The 17,187-nt window shown below is 34.2% G+C and overlaps 2 long non-coding RNA genes across 2 annotated transcripts; one reads left to right on the top strand and one right to left on the bottom strand.

The window, feature by feature from the left end:
• Positions 1–582: 582 nt before the first annotated feature.
• LOC145631402 (uncharacterized) lies at positions 583–1,813 on the bottom strand. The gene is made up of 2 exons (XR_014112387.1): positions 1,604–1,813; positions 583–1,377 (listed from the first exon to the last, which is right to left on the bottom strand). It is a non-coding gene; the product is annotated as an uncharacterized LOC145631402 (long non-coding RNA).
• A 4,480-nt stretch (positions 1,814–6,293) lies between these two features.
• LOC145631401 (uncharacterized) lies at positions 6,294–7,526 on the top strand. The gene is made up of 2 exons (XR_014112386.1): positions 6,294–6,503; positions 6,732–7,526. It is a non-coding gene; the product is annotated as an uncharacterized LOC145631401 (long non-coding RNA).
• The last annotated feature ends 9,661 nt before the right edge of the window (positions 7,527–17,187 follow it).

Genomic DNA, 17,187 nt, shown 5'->3' with positions numbered 1-17,187 from the left:
CATTTAGATTTTAGACTATCTAGAGGCTTATCCCTACTAAGCTTTGGATGAATCCTACAAAAGGCCATTGATATCTCCGGCTTCTATCTAGTCATCCTAGCAACTTGATTAGCTTCACACACTTGGTCCTGCGACCCTTGCCTTAATGATAGCCTACGTACCTAGCTGCTAGAGGAGTTCCCTACATTCATCATATGCATTACTGAGCTCATTCCACACTTTAGAGCAAAGAATGACACGCACCTTGAATAGCAAATCAAAGTGCAAGCAATAACCGTAGTAATGAGTAAAAGTTCCAAGTGTAATAATGCATGTCTAGCCAAAATGATGGACAAAGGTAAAATTAGAGGCTAAGGGTCTGTTCTCTTACGTTGAAATTCAGTTCAATTCAGTTCAGTTCAGTTCAGCTCCTAATTTCCTTCTCTTATAAAATATTCATTTTAGTTCAGTTCAGTTCAGTTCAGTTCAGTTCAGCTCAGTTTAGTTCAGTTCAGTTCAGTTCAGTTTAGCTGAGTTCACTAAATGAGAACAGGCCCTAAGTATAGTAAAGAGAAAATAAAATTAGGGATAAAAGCATGAAACTAATAATAAAGTAGGGCTCATTATTATTGAAGTAGTAAATAGATATAACATAGATGTGCATGCATGGTACGTAGCTAGTTAGCTAGCTAGGAAAGAAACTAACTAACAAAATATTAAAGCACGTACATACATGCATGCATGTTAATTATGATGAGTGAGCCATGCATACTAATTACGAACGAACGTACGTAGAATTACATAGTTCCAAAATTAGCACCAACAGATGCGAAGTTCTTGCCAGGGAAGATGTTAGCACTGCAGGTGGTCTTGGTAATTGGTTCCATGAAGCTCGAGAAAGTGGATGATACGTCGAGAGAAGCTTCGATTTGGTTCCAATTCATATTCTGGAAATCAGTGGCATCGCCACATTTGACGTAAACCTTGTTAGGATTGTTGGTGGTGGGAAATTTGGGAGCAGACCAAGCCAATAGCCATGCACAACTTTTAGCAGTACTGTTGTTGCCCAAGTACACTACGGCTCCCTTGGATCCATTGTTATCTGTCGCCGAATGAGTAAAGCTGTCGCCTTTGCTGACATCAATGACCGAAGGATATTCACCAGTCATCACTTCCCCATGCCAATCCTGATTCATTGAAAAATTAACCCTTCCAGGGGTGGAGTTCATCATCGAGACGACTGCACTGTTTTGTTGTTGACTATTGGCCGCTGCACCATTGTTCTGTTTCATCCCAATGTTTTTCGCCACCTCTACCATCTTCTCCACAATCTCTTTGTCTTGTGCATTCATCACAACTGTTTCTTGTGCTGAGGCCATTTTTTCCTTCTTACGTAACCTATAACAAATTTTAACTGCAAATTAGTAATTCAGTTTAACCCGACTATATATATATATATATATATATATATATGTATATATATATATATATATATATATATATATATATATATATATATATATATATATATATAGATGACTTGCTTTAATATATTTGATAACAAATATAAATGCATACTATATATATGAAGACTCTTCTATGTATATGATATACATGACATTACCTTGATCGGAAGTTCGGATGTTGGTTATTTGTATGCTAGAGATCAGAAGCTTGTGTGTTGCACTGCGCCAATTACCTACCCATCCTTTGCATATTTATACACAAATCCTTACCTTATACATACTTGTTGTACTCCTATTAGCTTCTTCATAACCGTAGTGTATTGAATTCGATCTCTACTTTAGAAATTCACGCACTATTTTTGCATATATTCTCCACTTTAAATTGTCTACCTAGCCTTATTATTTATTTTTGCATATATTCTCTCTTATCATTAATGTGATGATAGATAGGTATGTTATTATCATCTCATTTGGTCCCATATGAATATCAATACTTGTAACTTTGAAAGGTCCACATTTTTTCAGACCAATGCAAGGAAATAACTTATATGAGGGATGGGCGGAGAAATTGAGCTAAGGGATATAGCTGGTTAGAGCTTTTCTTCCAGTTTCAAATGATCCTAAGATCGATATTGACATATATATGTAAATGTTATGGTTAAATTTTATGTGGATCTTATGTTTTGTTGTGAGATTGTTTCATTATTGGTTCAAAATAATATGGGGTTGTTAAAGTTATAAAGTACAAATTTTTCAAATAAAATCATATGAATCAAATAAACATCCTCCTTACGACTAAAAGATATGTTAGATAAAAACCTTTTAATAAGACTGCATTTTCTAGCTAGGGATATAAGCGTGGGATATTCCATAATGTAAATTTTACTCGATGCATGATTGATGATTGTAGTCTTTACAAAGGAAAGTTTTGTTTGATTCAATATGTTACGTATGAGAATTTTATTTAATTTGGTTTGTTTTGTAGATGCAGTATATTAAGAATTAATAAATAAATTTAATTTTTTTTTTAAAAAAAAAATTCCTTATCATGCATAAATTTGGTCCTTTAGAATTGATTCTACGTTTCTATTAACGAACACGTTAGCGCAACATGCAGCGTAATCCCCAATATACTGCCTTTCAAATTTTAGATAATATATACCTTTTCTTAGTTTTACTATTGATATTCTATATTCTAACGGGACCAACTTTGAAATTTTAGAATACGAGTATATGACATTTCATTCAATTAACGATAGACGACCATTTTAGAATATGAGTACATGATAAAGAAAAAATTGTCAAAAATAATATAATCTTTGGCCAAATCTTTTTTAATAATACGTAGTACAATTGTTAGATTATTTTGTAATAATACAACCTTTAGGGGGTGTCAATTTTAAACAAGACAAAAAACATGTAACATTTTAACTAGTTATCCATAACACGTATCGTCATATAATTATTGGTTTAAATATTAAATTTGATTTTTATTAAAATGATTAATTTTAGAATTTTTTTTTTTTTTAAAAAAAAGCCAACCCCCTTTTAATCCCCAACAACCACCGCAGCACGCTACGGCGAACAAACCTTACCAACCCCTGCGGTGGCCGACCATTCCTTTACGACCGAGCTTCCCTTCCCCCGACGTGTGAGCCCCACTGTGATGCGTACAAAACGCTAATGCAGAGTTCATTGGGGACGTTTTTTTGATGCGGTGAAAAGGGAGGGGGCGCTTTTAGGGCAAGGAAAGGGGAGGGAGTTGGTTATTGGGGTCTGGGAAAGAGAAAAGGTGAATTTCATGGTGTTTCGGTGAGTTTTGTGGTGGCTGCATGGATTAGGGCGGTTTTGTGGTGGTTGGGAAGGAAAGGGGGTTAGGGTTTTTTCTGGCTGGTTATAGCAGCGAGGGAAAGGGGAGGTTGGGTTAGGGGAAAGTGGGTCAGCCGTCGGTGGGAAAGTTGTGTCGACCGTACCGTCGCCGCCGAGGGTGTTGCATACATTTGGGGGAGGGGAGGGGAGGTAGCTGAGTGGTTGGATTTTTATATTTTTTTAAAAAAAAATCTTTAATAATAATAAAAAAATTAATTAATTAAAATAACAAAACCAATAAAACAATGACACGTGTTACAGTCACCTGTAAAAATAGGGTACTAACCGGTAATGTCTTGTTTAAAAATGACACCCCACAAGTTAAAGGTCGTAGGTTGTATTATTAGAAAAAGAATGGTTTAAAGGTTGTATTATTTTTGGCAATTTTTCCTATGATAAATTATTTTAATCCATATTTTATGTAGGAAAAATACCATTTAATAATCTCAATTGTTGCCGATTTACTTTTAATAATCCCAACTTATAAGGTTTTGTTTTTTCATATATAATCCTATGACCTGACTTTGCTCCAATAGATCCAAAAACCATTACCTGCTGAAAGGGTAAATGTTTTTTTTTTAAATGCCACATGTCAGCACATGATTGGCCTAATTTTTTTTTTTTTTAAAAAAAGTAAATTAAAAAGGAAAGAATAAAATAAAATAAACAAACAAAACAAAACAAAAACCATCCCAGCCATCCCCTCAGCTCTTCCCTTCACCCATCGTGGAACCCTAGGCCAATCCCCAGCCCACTGGAAACCGGTCGGCCACTTTCCTAACCCCCACTCAAAATGGCCGGCAGGTCCTCCTAACCCATAAAACCACTATAAACGATCCACCCAACACCATCCCTTAACTACTTAATTACGCGCCGCTTGGTCGCCGCAACATCAGAAACCCTTATTGCTCGCGTCGTCAACTAATCTAATATATAATTGCAGAGTCGTTTTCACCACAACCCTTCAAATCCCCAATCCTCAAATCTCATGCATTTGAGGTTGTTTTTTTTTTTTTTTTTTAAATAACTATCATTCCATTATTTTATTTGTTTGTTTTTTAAACAACAAAAAAATTGTATTTTTTCAAGGGATTGCAATAACTAATAATAACAATTCATTTTTTTCTTAAACACTATTAACATTTCACTTTGTCTTATTTTCTTTTGTGTATAATATGTGTCATGTATTAGCACGGATGCACAGATTTACAGTTCATTTATCAACAATTCACTATAGAACTCAAAATCCCCAACCGTTCAATTCAAACAACTTCCACTTCTCTAATAATCAAAATAAAAATATGTACAACACGCTTTTTGCGTAATTGGCCTCATCAAATAGTTGCTTGCAAAAAAACAAAGTAACCCCTCCTATAGCACTGATGGAATAACCCCTATGACACTAACCGAATAACCCATATGACACTAACCGAATAACCCCTATAACACTGAACGAGTAACTCTACAACTTTGAAAAAGTAACCCCCATAATAGCTTGACACATTTGCATGGCCACCTACATATAAGAGTAAGGTTTTGTTCTTTCGAGTTTATGAGTAGAATAGAGCACATCAGATTGCAAAAGAGTAGAGCATGTGACAATAGAGTAGAGCAGAGCTCAACAAAGTATGATTTTAGCAGAGTAGATCAAGAGCAGACCATAAATAGTTCAAAATAACAGGGCATAAGTTACTACATCTAAATCAACCCCGTATTTGAAATATATTTTTTCTTATATTATAAAATTAAAATCTTTCTAATATAATATATATCCCGTGCATTTTGCACGGGTACACTCTAGTTGCTTAAAATCTTGAGTTTATCTGATTAATATCTAGGAATTTTTTGCATCTTGCTAAATATAACCACAAATGCCCACTCATTTGCTAAATCATTGCTATATATTATTGCTAAATACATGCAAAGATTTATGAGTATAATTTACAAACAAATGTACACGCTTCTATTTTAAATTAAACCATAAAGCATCATCCATTATAATCAGCTTGATCATCTATCCATTTGCAAACCCTATTCCTAAAACCAAGCTAGGAAAACATAATTTTTATTATCATGCATTCCACATTTCCACCAATAATATGACAATATGAAAATCAAAATATAAGAAAGGATTAGTTACTTGTATTAATTAAAACTGTCTTCTTAATCGTCTACACATGAATAATGGAGTACGTGTTACATTTACATTAATATAATATAACCGATGTCACTTTAAAATTATCAAACAAGAAATCACTATGAGTTTGACCAGCATATATAATTAAATATCAAATTAAATTAGTTTTATTATTATATTAACAGCATGAATTAAACTTTACTATACTCTTTTTAAAAATTTAAATTAAACATATAATATACAAGAGTATACACAAAAAGTCAACTTTATGAATTTTCCTAATAATTGAGTATAGGTTTTTTACTATGAATATATACAAAGATTAAATTAATGGTGAAATACAACTGTGGTTCAACAAAGCGAACATGTCAAAAATTACATCTATTATATTGTAAACCAGAGATAATAAAAAAGATAATATATACCGTATATAAATATACGAGTATATAGCTAATATTAAGAAATCGTATATATTGGCAAAGGCCTGACATAAGAGTTTTTTTTTATTTTTTTATTTTTTTTATTTTTTTTTTTTATTTTTTTAAAAATGGTTAAAACCAACATGAGCGAGTGATGAAAATCGATCTTAGGATCATTTGAAACTGGAAGAAAAGCTCTAACCAGCTATATCCCTTAGCTCAATTTCTCCGCCCATCCCTCATATAAGTTATTTCCTTGCATTGGTCTGAAAAAATGTGGACCTTTCAAAGTTACAAGTATTGATATTCATATGGGACCAAATGAGATGATAATAACATACCTATCTATCATCACATTAATGATAAGAGAGAATATATGCAAAAATAAATAATAAGGCTAGGTAGACAATTTAAAGTGGAGAATATATGCAAAAATAGTGCGTGAATTTCTAAAGTAGAGATCGAATTCAATACACTACGGTTATGAAGAAGCTAATAGGAGTACAACAAGTATGTATAAGGTAAGGATTTGTGTATAAATATGCAAAGGATGGGTAGGTAATTGGCGCAGTGCAACACACAAGCTTCTGATCTCTAGCATACAAATAACCAACATCCGAACTTCCGATCAAGGTAATGTCATGTATATCATATACATAGAAGAGTCTTCATATATATAGTATGCATTTATATTTGTTATCAAATATATTAAAGCAAGTCATCTATATATATATATATATATATATATATATATATATATATATATATATATATATATATATATACATATATATATATATATATATATATATATAGTCGGGTTAAACTGAATTACTAATTTGCAGTTAAAATTTGTTATAGGTTACGTAAGAAGGAAAAAATGGCCTCAGCACAAGAAACAGTTGTGATGAATGCACAAGACAAAGAGATTGTGGAGAAGATGGTAGAGGTGGCGAAAAACATTGGGATGAAACAGAACAATGGTGCAGCGGCCAATAGTCAACAACAAAACAGTGCAGTCGTCTCGATGATGAACTCCACCCCTGGAAGGGTTAATTTTTCAATGAATCAGGATTGGCATGGGGAAGTGATGACTGGTGAATATCCTTCGGTCATTGATGTCAGCAAAGGCGACAGCTTTACTCATTCGGCGACAGATAACAATGGATCCAAGGGAGCCGTAGTGTACTTGGGCAACAACAGTACTGCTAAAAGTTGTGCATGGCTATTGGCTTGGTCTGCTCCCAAATTTCCCACCACCAACAATCCTAACAAGGTTTACGTCAAATGTGGCGATGCCACTGATTTCCAGAATATGAATTGGAACCAAATCGAAGCTTCTCTCGACGTATCATCCACTTTCTCGAGCTTCATGGAACCAATTACCAAGACCACCTGCAGTGCTAACATCTTCCCTGGCAAGAACTTCGCATCTGTTGGTGCTAATTTTGGAACTATGTAATTCTACGTACGTTCGTTCGTAATTAGTATGCATGGCTCACTCATCATAATTAACATGCATGCATGTATGTACGTGCTTTAATATTTTGTTAGTTAGTTTCTTTCCTAGCTAGCTAACTAGCTACGTACCATGCATGCACATCTATGTTATATCTATTTACTACTTCAATAATAATGAGCCCTACTTTATTATTAGTTTCATGCTTTTATCCCTAATTTTATTTTCTCTTTACTATACTTAGGGCCTGTTCTCATTTAGTGAACTCAGCTAAACTGAACTGAACTGAACTGAACTAAACTGAGCTGAACTGAACTGAACTGAAATGAATATTTTATAAGAGAAGGAAATTAGGAGCTGAGCTGAACTGAACTGAACTGAGCTGAGCTGAGCTGAATTGAACTGAACTGAACTGAATATTTTATAAGAGAAGGAAATTAGGAGCTGAGCTGAACTGAACTGAACTGAGCTGAGCTGAGCTGAACTGAACTAAACTGAACTGAATTGAGCTGAACTAAACTGAACTGAACTGAACTGAACTGAACTGAACTGAGCTGAACTGAACTGAACTGAATTTTAACGTAAGAGAACAGGCCCTTAGCCTCTAATTTTACCTTTGTCCATCATTTTGGCTAGACATGCATTATTACACTCAAATATTATAAACAATCATGCTTTTATTAGTTTCATCCTTTTTTTTTTTTTTATGACGACTCTTTTTGAATGTATATGCAATTATTTGTAAAATCTAATCAAACCCAAATATTATAAACAATGAATAAATTAAAAGGCCTAATTTTAAAATCTTAAACATGATTAATTTGTATATTAGGCCTATGTTGTAACCCTTATAGAAATACATATAACAAAGAAAAAATTGACACTATGAATCTTTACCTTACTAAAATTATACTTCAATCATTGATTAGACAGAGTATAAAATACAGGGTACATAATTTGAAATAGGATTCTCCCCAATTCTTTCCTTCAATTCTCATCTTCAAACACAACATCTCATTAAGGAAAAAAAAATTCCAAACACCCCGTATAATTTTCTTCATCCTTAAATTTAATGTCGTATTGAGAGTAAAAATTATTCCGATAATTAAAAGAAACCGGAGAGGAACCAGATGATGTTCAATATCATGTCGTCGCACCATTATCCTTAATAAGAGAAACTGTGGCAAGACAATTACTAACCAATTCAGTCAATTTATTTCCATAACCAACCAAGGGAGACGTACCACCACTTTCTTGTACACCATCATCACACGTACCAAAATCTGAAATCGTGGCGCTTAACATACTATTAATAGTACCAATATCTTTGGATTCAAGTGCTTTTACAACCTTATCTAAATTATCCAAAGCATTATCATACATCTCCTTGCAATCTCTTAGGACATCCATATCATTATCCGTTTGCCCTAATTTTTTAGTACTCAAGGCTAGGGCAAGTTGCGTGGCTTGTTGCGTCGCTTTAACTTGCATCCCAAGTAAAGAGAACGTGTCCGTTTTTTTATCACCATTATTGTTATTATGCATGAGGAATGGCTTTAAGGAGGAAATGCAAAGGTCAGGATTATCCGTGGCATCACAAGTTTTCTTTACGTCCGGGTTATTAACCGCCATGTTGGTGGTGGTTGATGATTCTTCTTGTTGATCATGGTTAAGGTCAAAGGGGTTGAAGGTGATGGGGAGATCAATTGGATCCCCATCGGCGTCTTGCATGGCGATGGGGGCGGAACTTGGAGAGAGAACGTACGAGGGATCATTATAAGGGGCCGCGGCAATGGATGGTGACGGTGAAGGAGGGATAACAAAGGCGGTTGTTTCTAATGATGTTGGTGGTGAACTTGGAGATATTGTTTCGGATAAAGATCTACATTGTACTTGATAGATGAAAGCAAATAAGAGGGACAAAATTGATAAGGTGAATATTGGTTGCATTATTATTAAAGGTGATAAAAGTTTATTGGGTTACTTTTCAAGCAATTTAATTAGGAAAAGTTGGTGAGATATTTAAGGTATCAACAAAAAAAATTATATATATTTTTTATTATTATGTTCAACGGATTAGAAAGCTAAGGTAGTAGTTTGAAAGTTTGAATGTGTTGTTTTAATTTAGATTAATGGTTAAAATGATGAGGTTTATTTTTAATCGTGATCATTGAATTGGATAGGTGGTAGCAACTAAAAATATCTGTCCTATACCAAAAGTGGTGAAAATCAAACACAATATTTGTGCCCCGTCAATTTTGCAATCCTATCCTACCTTACGGAGTAATAAAAGTCTTACCATCACCAACAATTTTTGGCGTAAAAATTTTGTTGCCAATGATATCTAATTAGCTTTTCTTTTAATTGGTTTACTATTACAACTCAATGTAAGGAGAAGACATTTGACTAGATTATAAATCTGACAAGAGCGCCAACCAGAAGTATGTAAAATTATTTTAGTAAAGTTAGTAACAATAAACTTTTGTGTATACCCGTTTTATAGTTATATTAGTATTTATAAATAAAAGAATAAAATCAATGAAAGGGAACCAAACAGAGAAAATAAAAATAGAATATAATTCTAACTTCTCAGCTAATTTCCAGCCTTGGTCTAAGGGTACAAAAATAAAATACTACCAATAGTACATACAAGATTTATAAAAAGGATTCATATATGGAACACAAACAATTATAATAGTGGATATGAGGTATTAATAAGAAAATCAATGGAGATCGGATCAATGACTTTAAATTTTTTTTTGTGAAGATCGGATCTGTGTTTAACCATATTCAAATAGCTAAATCAATCATTGTGTCTTTCATAACCATTAAACGTGTGTTACGTGTCTTTAATTAAGGTCCAACGTAATAACAAGCAATCAGCAGCATGCTTCAAACTTGTATTTGGAGTTGAAATTATAATAAGGTTTGGCTTTCCAATAAATATATTTAAAAAAACAAATTTAACAGGATTTTGTTGACTAGTCTTTCAAACTAGCTATATATATACATTGACATGTTATCATTATATCTATGCGAAGGAGAGTAATTTCTAGCTTAGGGCTAAAACAAACATAGTAAGAGGTGTCAAATACTGATCCAATCAATTCAAATCTACCTGAATAAAGCCTATATGGTTCCAAATGACACTACATGATCCCGAGATGTATCCCCTAAAATCTCAAACCTTTTCGACACCGGGCCCTGAAACCTCCAAAATTTCTCAAAAAGCATGGATATTAGCCTTCAATTTTGAAAATTTTGAACTTTTTTTTTCGCACAGAATTAAAACTTGCACAAATGTTTACCACGGTCCCTAATACCCTCCGGTAGTCCAATTGGGTGGGTAGAACCATCCAATTTGCCTTTAAACGACCAATTTACCGGTTTACAACTTGCACCGATTTTATTAACTCAAACCTACCAAGAACATTTATTACAACAAATAATGATCATATATGGTTACAAACAGCATTATATGACCCCGAGATATATCCCTAGAATTTCAAGACTTTTCGACACCGGGCCCCGAAACCTCTAAAATTTCTCAAAAAGCGTGGATATTAGTCTTCAATTTTGGAATTTTTTGACTTTTTTTCGCCTAAAAATAAAAAATGCCAAAATGTTTACCATGGTCCCTAATACCCTCCAGGAGTCCAATTGGGTGGGTGGAACCATCCAACTTGCCTTTAAACGACCAATTTACCGGTTTACAACTTACACCAATTTTATTAATTAAAGCCTACCACGAACATTTATGACAACAAATAATGATCATACATGGTTTCAAACGGCATTATATGACCCTGAGATGTATCCCATACAATTTCATAACTTTTCGATACCGGGCCCCCGAAACCTTCAAAATTTCTCAAAAAGTGTGGATATTAGCCTTCAATTTTGGAATTTTTTGACTTTTTATCGCCCAGAAATAAAAATTGCCGAAATATTTACCATGGTCCCTAATACTCTCCGGGAGTCTAATTGGGTGTGTTGAACCATTCAATTTGCTTTTAAACGGTCAATTTACCGGTTTATAATTTGCACAGATTTCAATAACTCAAACCTACTACGAACATTTATGACAACATATAATGATCATATATGGTTCCAAACAGCATTATATGACCCCGAGATGTATCCCCTAAAATCTCAAGCATTTTCGACATACATCGAGCCTAAAATCTCCAAAATTTCTCAAAAAGCATGGTATTAGCCTTCAATTTTGGAATTTTTTGACTTTTTTCCGCCCATAAATAAAATGTTAGGTTGCAGAAATGTTTACTATGGTCCCTAATACCCTCCGAAAGTCCAATTGGGTGGGTGCACTAGTAGAAAAAACGCATTAGGCAGCGGTTTAAACCCGGTCTAAGGCACCGGTTTGAACCGCTGCCTATTTGAGGGGTGCCAAAAACCTACTTTTTGGCACCGGTTCAAAACCGGTGCCATAGGGTTTAATAGGCACCGGTTAACCGGTGCCATAGGGTAGAATAGGCACCGGTTAACCGGTGCCTAATACTGCTCTCCCGTCATTTTTTTTTTGGGTGGTGGATAGTTTAGGCACCGGTTCCTGCCTAACCGGTGCCTTTTGTATAATTTTTTTTTTTTTCCATCGTGCAATAATATTTAAAAAAAAAAAACCTGCAATAATAATAACCTGTAATTCCAGCAATTATATTAAATATAATAATTAATAATTTTATTATTATAATAACTAATAATAATATTATTAATTATTATATACAAAAATAATATTAGATACAAGAATTCAATTATATATATATATATATAGATATAAATATTCCCAAACGCAATACAAAAAAAAAAAAGTTGCTTACATATACAAATAATAGTAAGTACACATATATAATGAATAATAAGTTATATATAGTTCAAAAGTTAACATAAATAATTTACAATTACAATGCATGCCATTTACATGTTGAAGGTGATGAAAGACGCCAACATGTCACGAACTTCATTAAGCTCCTTGATTGTCAACGGACCATCCTTTTGGACCTTGCAAAACTTGAAATACAAAAACATTATTTTAAAAATAATTAATTAGGCAAAAAATATGTATTTTATCAAATATTACCTATACGACTTCTATATAGCCCATTTACTACATTACTTATCAAATGAACTATTTCTTTCTCATAACATGTCAATATTGGATAGTTGTATGTGTGTAAGCCCTAAAATTGTATAGGAGAGCATTTTGTTAAGGTTTATGACGGTTTTTACCCAAAATGGCCCGAATATGGCCTATATGACCTTACTTTGCCCATTTCCTACATTTCTTATTAAATGAACTTTATTTATCTCATAACATGTCAATATTATCTAGTTATAGGTGTATAAGGAAAGAAATCACATCAAAAGAGCATATTAACACAAAATGGCCCCAATATGGCCCATATGACTTCTATTCAACCCATTTTCTACCTTTCTTGTGAAATAGCCTTTTTGTTTCTCATAACATGTCATTGTTGGATAATATTAGGTGTCTAAGGCTAGAAATCACATCAATATAGCATTTTAAGAAGTTTAACAACGCATTTTACTCAACATGGCCCAAATAGGGCTTATATGACTTCTATGTAGCCCATTTTCTACATTACTTATCAAATGAACTATTTCTTTCTCATAACATGTCAATGTTGGGTAGTTGTATGTGTGTAAGCCCTAAAATTGTATAGGAGAGCATTTTATTAAGGTTTACGACGCTTTTTACTCAAAATGGCCCAAATATGGCCTATATGACCTTACTTTGCCCATTTCCTACATTTCTTATTAAATGAACTTTATTTATCTCATAACATGTCAATATTATCTAGTTGTAGGTGTATAAGGAAAGAAATCACAACAAAAGAGCATATTAACACAAAATGGCCCTAATATGGCCCATATGACTTCTATTCAACCCATTTTCTACCTTTCTTGTGAAATAGCCTTTTTGTTTCTCATAACATGTCATTGTTGGATAATATTAGGTGTCTAAGGCTAGAAATCACATCAATATAGCATTTCAAGAAGTTTTAGGACTTACCTCATCAAGCTGTTGAGTGTCCGTACAATGAGTCACAATGTCAAGCATGAATCTCATCACATACAAAGCACAATCAAGTCCATTCTCTTGTTGTGCGCACTAGCATATGACAAACAAATCACATCAGTGAAACATGCAAAGGAAATGAGCAAATATTTACTACCATAGATTTTCAAGATAATCACAATAATATCATGTAAATTACCAACGGTGTCTTCCATGTTGGACCCTTTGGAGCACGACAATGTAGCTTCTTCATAACACTGTAGTATAAAAAAATACAATCAAATTTGATTAGTCGTATGATTACTAAATTAGTTATTATTAGCAATAATCATCACTATAGGTTGCTATATATATATTTACTTTTGCAATATAGACTTCACGAGCCACTTCTCCGATGATCGAGCTGAATCAAGGTGATAAATTGTGTTAGTGGAATTACAAATCACCATGAGGCTCCAATTCTCCCTACATCAGTTCAAAATAGACAAGGTAATTAATATTTAGGAGTCAACATATAATGAGGCCAAATCGATTGAATTTGACATGGTTAGACTTACTCTCTATAACATGGGGCGAATATGAACTTGTCTCCCGCACGCGTTGATTCCCTTATACTCTGTTCAACATAGTACAACACATCATGGGGGTTGCCTATGATTTTAGTAGTGGATAACTGCTCGGGGCATAACCACCCAACTTTACAAGGAGAATCAGTGTCAGTTAAGTGCTCCTGTAGTGCTCTGCGTGCATGAACATTGATTAATTTATCAGATGTAGGATAATCACCATCAATTTGAATAACTTGAAAAAAGTATAGATTATGTGGGCATTGAAGTACCTCATGAATGTTTGAATGAGGGAAATGTTAAGCTTTGCACCACGTAGAAATTCCTTCACGTCTTCTTTGTTGATCCATGCAATTGCATCCTCATCATAGTGGAACATTGCCTTAGGAAGTGCAACTTCCATGGGATCGACCAAATGACAAGCACGGTTGTGAAGAAAGGTCATGTCAGTAGAGAGCGATTGAAGAACAATGTCTTCAACAAGTGGAGTAGGTGGCATGGGTGAACCTTTCGAAGAGTGCAACTTCGACGCTTGTGAACTCTTGGACTGTTGTTCACTTAGCTTCTTCTTAGGTTGATCAATTCTTTTATGATTCTCCACCCTCTTTCTCTTTGAAGTTTTTCTTCCATTGGAAATCTGAAATAGTTTGAGAAATAATAAGTTTCAACTCACAATCACTTATAATAGCCAAGTGAGTAGCCATTTCGGGTCAAAATGGCTTTTTTTTATGAATTGGACCCAAAAACTTAGAACTTGGCGATTTTTATGTAATTTCAAATGACAAACACTTATAAATATGTGATTATGAGTTATTTTGAGATGCAAGGAGTTTATAAGTTGAGAAATGAAGAAAATAGTCATGTGAGTAGCCAATTCGGGTCAAAATGGCTTTTTTTTGATGAATTGGACCTAAAAACATAGAAATTGGCGATTTTTATGTAATTTCAAATGACAAACACTTATAAATATGTGATTATGAGTTGTTTTGAGATGCAAGGAGTTTATAAGTTGAGAAATGAAGAAAATAGGCAAGTGAGTAGCCATTTCGGGTCAAAATGGCTTTTTTTGATGAATTGGACCCAAAAACTTAGAACTTGGCGATTTTTATGTAATTTCAAATTACAAACACTTATAAATATGTGATTATGATTTTTTTTGAGATGCAAGGAGTTTATAAGTTGAGAAATGAAGAAAATAGCCAAGTGAGTAGCCATTTCGGGTCAAAATGGCTATTTTTGATGAATTGGACCTAAAAACTTAGAACTTGGTGATTTTTATGTAATTTCAAATGACAAACACTTATAAATATGTGATTATGAGTTGTTTTGAGATGCAAGGAGTTTATAAGTTGAGAAATGAAGAAAATAGCCAAGTGAGTAGCCATTTCGGGTCAAAATGGCTATTTTTGATGAATTGGACCTAAAAACTTAGAACTTGGTGATTTTTATGTAATTTCAAATGACAAACACTTATAAATATGTGATTATGAGTTGTTTTGAGATGCAAGGAGTTTATAAGTTGAGAAATGAAGAAAATAGCCAAGTGAGTAGCCATTTCGGGTCAAAATGGCTTTTTTTGATGAATTGGACCCAAAAACTTAGAACTTGGCGATTTTTATGTAATTTCAAATGAAAAACACTTATAAATATGTGACTATGAGTTGTTTTGAGATGCAAGGAGTTTATAAGTTGAGAAATGAAGAAAATAGCCAAGTGAGTAGCCATTTCGGGTCAAAATGACATTTTTTGATGAATTAGACCCAAAAACTTAGAACTTGGCGATTTTTTTGTAATTTCAAATGTCACACACTTATAAATATGTGATTATGAATTGTTTTGAGATGCAAGTAGTTTATAAGTTGAGAAATGAAGAAAATAGGCAAGTGAGTAGCTATTTCGAGTCAAAATGGCTTTTTTGATGAATTGGACCCAAAAACTTAGAACTTGGCGATTTTTATGTAATTTCAAATGACAAACACTTATAAATATGTGATTATGAGTTGTTTTGAGATTCAAGGAGTTTATAAGTTGAGAAATGAAGAAAATAGTCATGTGAGTAGCCTTTTCGGGTCAAAATGGCTTTTTTTGATGAATTTGACCCAAAAACTTAGAACTTGGCGATTTTTATGTAATTTCAAATGACAAACACTTATAAAATGTGATTATGAGTTGTTTTGAGATGCAAGGAGTTTATAAGTTGAGAAATGAAGAAAATAGCCTAGAGAGTAGCCATTTCGGGTCAAAATGGCTTTTTTTGATGAATTGGACCCAAAAACTTAGAACTTGGCGATTTTTATGTAATTTCAAATGACAAACACTTATAAATATGTGATTATGAGTTTTTTTGAGATGCAAGGATTTTATAAGTTGAGAAATGAAGAAAATAGTCATGTGAGTAGCCATTTCGGGTCAAAATGGCTTTTTTTGATGAATTTGACCCAAAAACTTAGAACTTGGCGATTTTTATGTAATTTCAAATGACAAACACTTATAAATATGTGATTATGAGTTGTTTTGAGATGCAAGGAGTTTATAAGTTGAGAAATGAAGAAAATAGCCAAGTGAGTAGCCATTTCGGCTCAAAATGGCTTTTTTTGATGAATTGGACCCAAAAACTTAGAACTTGGCGATTTTTATGTAATTTCAAAAGACAAACACTTATAAATATGTGATTATGAGTTGTTTTGAGATGCAACGAGTTTATAAGTTGAGAAATGATGAAAATAGGCAAGTAAGTAGCCATTTCGGCTCAAAATGGCTACTTTTTTATGAAATGATGAAAATTGCTTAAATTTTTTTTTTTTTAAAATGCAACGGCAGCCGCACCGGGACACCCGAGGGAGCCGCCCCCGCTGCCGGAACAGCGAAGGCAGCCCGTGCCGAGGCCACAACAGCCCCGACATGTGGCTGCCAAGGCTGTAGCAGCCACGGCAGGTGGCTGCCAGTCTGCTGCAGCCTTGGCAGCAGCCTGCCTGGGCTGCTGCTGCCTCGACAGGCGGCTGCCATGGCTGTAGCAGCACAGGCAGCACCTGCCGAGGCTGCAGCAGCCATGGCAGCCGCCTGTCGAGGCTGCAGCAGCCCAGGCAGGCTGCTGCCGAGGCTGCAGCAGTCTGGCAGCCACCTGTCGTGGCTGCTACAGCCTTGGCAGCCACCTTTTGGGGCTGCCTTTGCTGTTCCGGCAGCGGGGGCGGCTCCCTCGGGTGTCCCGGTGCGGCGGAAGTTGCTTATTTTTTT

This window comes from Chenopodium album, chromosome 5, assembly GCF_948465745.1.
Source record: "Chenopodium album chromosome 5, dcCheAlbu1.1, whole genome shotgun sequence".
Classification (NCBI taxonomy): domain Eukaryota; kingdom Viridiplantae; phylum Streptophyta; class Magnoliopsida; order Caryophyllales; family Amaranthaceae; genus Chenopodium; species Chenopodium album.
Note: the sequence above shows the minus strand (reverse complement) of the source record. Positions and strands in the feature narration are given on the sequence as shown.